The sequence below is a fragment of the Triticum urartu genome, chromosome 7, assembly GCF_003073215.2.
Source record: "Triticum urartu cultivar G1812 chromosome 7, Tu2.1, whole genome shotgun sequence".
Taxonomy (NCBI): Eukaryota; Viridiplantae; Streptophyta; class Magnoliopsida; order Poales; family Poaceae; genus Triticum; species Triticum urartu.
In genome coordinates this window covers 230,723,549-230,731,225 of record NC_053028.1, presented here as the reverse complement: position 1 = coordinate 230,731,225, position 7,677 = coordinate 230,723,549, and the positions used below count along the sequence as shown (strand labels likewise).

General features: G+C 43.9%; 1 long non-coding RNA gene across 5 annotated transcripts; it reads left to right on the top strand.

Moving 5' to 3' along the window:
- Positions 1-418: 418 nt before the first annotated feature.
- LOC125525236 lies at positions 419-5,630 on the top strand. Of its 5 annotated transcripts, none has more exons than XR_007291211.1 (6): positions 419-737; positions 913-973; positions 1,494-1,824; positions 1,902-2,123; positions 2,236-2,316; positions 2,910-5,630. It is a non-coding gene; the product is annotated as an uncharacterized LOC125525236 (long non-coding RNA). The 5 variants fall into 5 exon arrangements; XR_007291212.1 differs by lacking the exon at positions 419-737 and adding an exon at positions 789-828; XR_007291208.1 differs by having other exon boundaries at positions 913-1,824.
- Positions 5,631-7,677: the final 2,047 nt, after the last annotated feature.

The following is a 7,677-nucleotide window of genomic DNA, read 5'->3' as shown; positions in this document are numbered from 1 at the left end:
CTTGTCGGCCCAGAGATATCAAATTTCCATATGTTGGTTCTAATGGACCCTAATCTACTAAAGTTAAATAATAAAAAAATAGTAATATTGGTACTTTGATTTGGGCATTTAATTATGTTCTAAACTTCTACTTCAAAATTTATTTCTAGTTTCTATATTGTAGGTTATTGAACCTTGGTGTCTGATGTGTTTTGGAATTTTAGAATGCAAGACATCCTTTTCAAGTAATTTTGTTTGTTTTAGCATTATCTATCTATTACCCCTATAATAGAAAGAAGTGCGGAGATCCAAAACATAATCCTACCCATCTAATCACATCTATACGGTTCAGATTACTCACTAAAACACATTTTATCTTACCAGTGTTTAGCAGCAACCCCCCAGCACACACGCACGCTATCCCCACCCCATCCCACGTCCCACGCCACATCCCTCGTCGGCTGCCCCGCCCCCGCTACCCCGCCCCGCCCTGCATGGCCGCCGCCGTCCCCGCCGGAGACCCCCTCCTGCTCGCACCGCCTGCAGTCATCGTCCCTTGTCCGCTGTCGGAGACCTGTGCGGCCGTCTGCTTCACTACCCCCGGGCATGACACGGTTCTGCTCGCCGCGGCGTCTCCCGTCCGTTGTTGGAGGCTGCCGGAGACCTGCGCGCCATCTACCTCAGTGCCATCGGGCGCGACATGGTTCTGCTCGCCGCGGCATCTCATGCACGTCGTCGCCGAGCTGCACCCCCGCAAGGTTCAGTTTCGATTGTTTCTGTTGTAGTTCACACATTCTATCGCGAGGATCGTTAGTCCAACGCATTCTATGTACTTCCGGATTAAAATTGGTGATCTTGTTAACTACAAATGTTTTTGCTATACAGATTTAAAACATCTCAGCACCTGATTTTTTCTCTATATACTGTATGTAGCTGGCAAGGTCAGATGAAAATTGTTCAAAAAGATAGACAAGTATAACCTCACGTTGCAAAGGTGAGTGAGTGCTTCATGTCAAACAAACTTTGAGATCACCTCCTGTTGACTATTGATGATCCATTTCTTGGTCCACCTACTTTCGCAAATTCTCAGCTTTATACCTAAATAGATGGAAGTAAAAAATAATTAGATGGAAACTAAGGTCAAAAATAGATGGAAGTTGCAATTATTAATGCACAATACAATAGATGGAAGTTGAAATACATGGAAACTATGGTCCTATACATTTTTTTTGTTCCAGTGTCTCTGCTTGATGTCAAACAAACTTTGAGATCATCTCCTGTTGACTATTAATGATCCATTTCTTGGTCGACCTACTTTCGCAATTCTCAGCTTTATACATAAATAGATGAAAGTGAAAAAATAAATAAATAGATGGAAACTAAGGTAAAAAATACATGGAAGTTGCATTCTTAATGCACAATACAATAGATGGAAGTTGAAATACATGGAAACTGTGGTCGTGCACTTTTTTTTTGTTTCTAGTGTCTCTATCATTTGTGTTTGCAAAACGCAGATGGGTAAGAATATTCGAGGTGATATTCGAGATGCACATCGGTTTGCCTCAGGGGAACGTTCCCCGTTGCAGGACGTAACAAACTCACCTCTAAATGGAAATGCGGAGAGTAATTCTGCTGCTCAAAATAAAAGTGGCCAATCATGGTACACCAGATTGTCTGATGACAAGAAAGCAGAGATCCCCGAGAAGCGTCGTGTCCCCCGGCAACAGAAGAAGGTTGCGTCCGTACGAAGTCTAAACCATGCCCAGGAATCAGAGGCACGTGCTTCTTCTATAAGGTCTTAGCAATGTATCCCTTTGGCCAACATCACCAACACACATATAGATGGTAGGCGCTTCCATTTCGTGTCCTAATGCATTCATGCATCATTTATACATATCTGAATCCTCGCATCTACATGTCAGTTACAGTATGTACGGCTGCAAGCTCCGCTGGTATTGTTCATCTTCAACAAGACAACATTTCAGGCAGAAAAAGAAGTGGACAAAGTTGGTATGCCGGGCTATCCGACGAGCGGTGGGCTGAGTACATAAACAAACAGAAGATGGCCCGAATCGCACGGAAAGCTGCCTCTGCCAGGGTGAATGTCCAAGTGCCTACATCATCTGCCCCACAAGCTTCATCTGGTTAGACGACCAACATGTTACCTTAATTATTTAAATTTGGAAAATCTACATCAGGGTGATTTTTGTCTCGAATTATGGGTTGATGCCATGTTTTGTGTCTGTTCTGTGTCAGCTCATACCTCTGGTCGGGTAAGCTATGGTGGTCGTGAACATCAATTGCAGGAAATAGTAGGACAATGCAACAAACATAATGGTAATGAAGGTGATGTGCGGACGGGCATCTAACTTTCTTTTAAATATATCATTAGACGTGTCATCACACGTGTTTGCACTTCTGTTATACACACACTCAAGATGGATCAGCCCATATCTGAATTACGCGGGTGAAATTTAACTTTCTTTTAAATCTATCATTAGATTTCCTTATCGCTTTTGTAATTTATAATGTATAGCAGAAGCCTGCTCATGAACTCAAAAGGACATCATAATGTAAAGTAGATGGTATGCTATACCTAATGGTTCAATGGAGCGTCCGGAGATGAAACTTATGGGAACAGAGCAATCTTCGACATGTTTCCCTGACATCGCTCGCCGTATGTAAATTGGATTACTGCGCAACCAATCATCTGAACCGTCTACCTCCAAATTTGACCCACTGTGAATATAATATTACCCAATGTGAATATGTTTAGCTGATTCTGAGGTTGTCCTTCACACGGAATTCTTGAACACGCTCCAAGAAGGAGAAACCAGCTATAATGATGATGAATTTAGGATATTCAGTGCACAAGGTTATAGTAATTCATTACTACTGCACATAATTAACTCTTGCCTGTGACTTTCCAGGTGATGACTTCGAATCATACAGAGTGACAACTGATGGTTCGCATAGGCTCGAGACTCATGATCCTTACGACTACGTCTACCACAATCTACCCAACAAGCATCATGTTTTGAAGCCAGTAAAAGACTGTATCCATTGTGGAGCAATGAGGTTCCAGTATGAAGGTCCAGACTTCTGTTGCAGAAAAAGTAAGCTCAAGGTATTTATCCCAGAGGTTCCTCAAGATCTACAATGATTGTTTACAAGTCAGATCGACATGGATGCAAAGTACTTTAGAAAGCACATTCACTGTTTCAACTCCCATTTCTCCTTCGTGAGCCTTGGAGTTGCCCTTGATAATTGGATCAACACCGCGGCAAGAACCGGTGTATACACCTTCCGTGCTCACGGTCAGTTGTACCACCGTCTAGACCATCTTGTACCAGGTGATCACAGACCTAGGCATTTGCAGTTGTACATTTATGATACAGATGAATCCTTGGAGCATAGGATGAAACGCTCTCCAGATCTAGATATCAACCTCATACGCAAGATTCTGCGTATACTGAAGAACAACCCGTATGTCGAGACTTTTAAGAGCGTTGGTTCAATTCCCAACCTATCAGAATATAAAATTACACTAAACACAAACATAAAATTGGAAAAACGGAGGTACAATGCCCCTACAGCTTCTCAGGTGGGTGCAATGTGGGTGGAAGGTAGTGACTCGCAACACACTTTCGATAGAAGTGTTATAGTGCATCAGAGCCTATTATGAATGCTATGATCCTTTAGAGTACCCATTATTTTAACCGGCTGGGGAGACGGGATGGAACCGTTGGCTGCCATATGAGGGACCAACTTCCGCTCAAGCAGGCAATGAGGATGAAAATGACAACTAGGACGATGAACAAGAAGCAGGTAAAGGTGTCATAACAATTGGTGATCCATCCATGAATTCCTGCAATCTTTAGTAGTGGCATTATTCATAATTCGTTGTCGCAACCATCTTGTAGATGACAACGAAAAACAAGATGAGGATGAAGCCACTGAGTCTAGAAAATATGTCAATGTGAGGGAGTATTACTGTTTCAAGTTGCAGATCAGGGAAGAAATTTTTAACATCCTATTGCATGGGGAGGCGTCCTCTGCAACAGTGGTTTGTTGACATGTACATCAAAATGGAGACTATGAGGCTTGATTTCTACTGGAAGCCTCAGAATCAAAAACTCATACGTGCAGGTAACAAAAATCTCGCCAGCCTCATGTATGTTACTGAATAACTAGAATTAAACATTAACCAATTATGACCCTAATGTATAGTTTTGTTGGTTATCATGCTTGTATTCCAAAAGCAAGAACCAATTATGAGCCTAATTACTTCTGGAGAGACGCGTGCTACTCAGATTGGAAAAAGAATCATGCTCCCTCAGACTTTTCCGGGAGGTGATCGAGACATGCGACAAAGATTCCTTGATGCGATGGTCGTCATCCAAAGATACGGAAAGCCTGATTACTTAATCACTATGACTTGCAACCTTTACTGAGAGGAGATAACTTCTAGACTTGCATCCAGACAAACACCACAAGACCGTCCTGACCTGGTGGCCAGAGTATATAGGGCCAAGATGCGGAGTCTGAAAGATCTTATGATAAAAAAGAAGTACTTTGGCCTGACTGTGGAGTATGCTCATGTTACCGAGTTCCAAAAAAGGGGGTATTCCGCATGAGCACTTCCTGCTGATCATGGCCTCAGATAATAAGCTAACAAATCCAGACGCCTATGATAGGGTAATCACGGCACTGAACCCTAGCCGTGAGAAGTACCTTGTGTTGCATGGACTGGTTATCAAGCATATGCTCCACGGCCCATGTGGTACTCTCCAGAAGAATTGTTCTTGCGTGATAGATGGAAATTGTCATTTTTGTTACCCTCGACAGTTTTGCCCTGCAACACAACAAGGAAAGGACTCATACCCTATATATAGGAGAAGGGATGATGGCCGCCGAGTAAAAGTTAGGAATGCAGTGTTGGACAACAACTGGTTGTCCCATACAACCCCAGACTGCTTATGAGATATAATTGTCACATTAATGTTGAAGCTTGCTCGAGCATAAAGGCAGTCAAATATTTGTACAAGTACATATACAAGGGGCATGTTCGTGCTTCCATCTCAGTTGACCCAGCGGCAACTAATGGTTGTGTGATAAATGAGATTCGGCAATACAGGGATGCAAGGTTTGTAACACCACCAGAGTCTATGTACAGGATATGTGCTTTCCGTATGTTTGGTGTATCTCCTGCTGTGTTGCAATTACAGCTGCATTTGTCCAACATGCATACTGTTGCATTCAACGATACTAATAACCTAGAGGATGTCATGAACCGACCGTCCTCTTCCAAAACCATGCTCACAGAATACTTTAGAATGAATGAGGTGGACCCTTATGCACGAAACTTCTTGTATAAAGAGTTCCCAGAATTCTTTCGATGGATTAAGGGTAAGAAAAAGTGGCAGAAAAGAAGCCAAAGGGGCAAGGCACAAGTTGGAAGGATTGTTTATGCACACCCTACTAATGGTGAGAGGTAATTCCTGAGAGTGCTTTTGAATCATAGAAGAGGTGCCACTTCATATGAGGATTTGAGAACTGTAAATGGAAGGCTTTGCTCGACCTTCAGGGAAGCGTGCGATCTCATGGGCCTAATAGAGACTGACAAATCTCTAGATGATTGCCTGACTGGGTCTGCTACTTTCGAGATGGCATGTGCTCTAAGAAGGCTTTTTACAACTATTATTGTGTTCCGCGAGGCAACCAATCTCCGTGCATGGTGGGAGAAGCATCTGGACTCAATGTCTGAGGATTACCGTCGTACCCAGTCCAACCAGGCTGCGCTGGAATAGATGGTCCTTAGAGACACCGGGATTTGGTGCATTCAATGGGCAAAGATATTAAAAGCTATGGCCTCTCGGAGCTGGTTGATACCGGTGATGGTTCGGGCGACCTCCTAAGGGAGGTTCGAGAGGAGTTGTCAGTCAGTGTGGATCGAGAGCATTTAGATATGTATACATCCCTGAACATTGAGTAGAGGGCTGGGTTTGAGGAAATCTTGGATCACGTGATGAACAACGTGAAATATGTTTTCTTTGTTGATGGTCCTGGTGGCACGGGGAAGACTTATCTCTACAACGCGCTTCTTTCTAAAGTGCGTTCATTGGGGAAAATAGCTATTGCAGATGCGACATCCGAAATAGCCAATCATGCCCGATGGATGTACTGCCCACTCCAGGTTCAAAATTCTGATCAAGCTCACAGATAATAGCATTTACAGCTTCACCAAGCAGAGTGGTACTACAGAGTTGCGTCGGAGAGCATCTCTGATAATCTGGGATGAGGTTGCCGTGACGAAGCATCAAGCAGTTGATGCATCAGATAGGTCACTACAGAATATCATGGGATGTGTTATGCCATTCAGATAGGTCCCTTCATGTGGTCCCGCGTGGGGCAAGAGCACAAATCACCAACGCCACGCTGCAAAGATGATATCTATGGGAGAAAATTAGACAAATACGCCTCACGCGTAATATGAGAGCACAAACTGACTGGTGGTTCTCAAGAGGTATTTGGAGAACCACGGGCCAGTCTGTGCTCTCATATTACGCGTGAGGCGTATTTGTCTAATTTTCTCCCATAGATATGATCTTTGCAGCGTGGCGTCAGTGATTTGTGCTCTTGTCCTAGGCGGGACCACGGGAAGGACCTACCTAAAATCCCCTCCAAACACCACAACCTTCCCCCTAAATGGCATAACACATTCCATGATATCATGTAGTGACTTGTCTGATGCCTCTGCTTGATGCTTCATCATGGCAACCTCATCCCGGATTATCAGAGATGCTCTCTGAAGCAACTCTGCAGTACCACTCTGCTAGGTGAAGCCGAAAATGTTATTATCCATGAGCTTGATCGGAATTTTGAACCTGGAGTGGGCGGTACGTCCACCGACATGATTGATGCGGCTATTCCGGAAGTCGCAGTTGCTATAGCTATTTTTTCCAATGAACGCACTTTAGCAAGAAGCGCCTTGTAGAGATAAGTCTTCCCCGTGCCACCAGGACCATTAGCAAAGAAAACATGTTTCCTGTTGTTCACCACGTGATCCAAGATTTCCTCAAACCAAGCCCTCTGCTCAATGTTCAGGGATGTAGACAGATCTAAATGCTCTCGATCCACACCGACTGAGAACTCCTCTTGAACCTCCCTTAGGAGGTCGCCGGAACAATCACCGGTCTCAACCAGCTCCAGGAGGCCATAGCTTTTAATATCTTTGCCCATCGAATGCACCAAATCCCGGATGTCTCTAAGGACCATCTATTCTAGTGCGGCCTGGTTGGACTGGGTACGACGGTAATCCTCATACATTGACTCCAGATGCTTCTCCCACAATGCACGGATGTTGGTTGCCTCACAGAACACAAGAATAGTTGCAAAAAGCCTTCTTAGAGCACATGCCATCTGGAAAGTAGTAGACTCGGTCAAGCAGTCATCTAGAGATTTGTCAGTCTCTATTAGGCCCATGAGCTCACACGCTTCCCTGAAGGTCGAATAAAGCCTTCCATTTATAGTTCTCAAATCCTCATATGAAGTGGCACCTCTTATATGCTTTAGAAGCACTCTCAAGAAGTACCTCTCACCATCAGTAGGGTGTGCATAAACAATCCTTCCAACTTGTCCCCGGCCCCTTTGGCTTCTTTTCTGCCACTTTTTCTTATCCTTAATCCATTGAAAGAA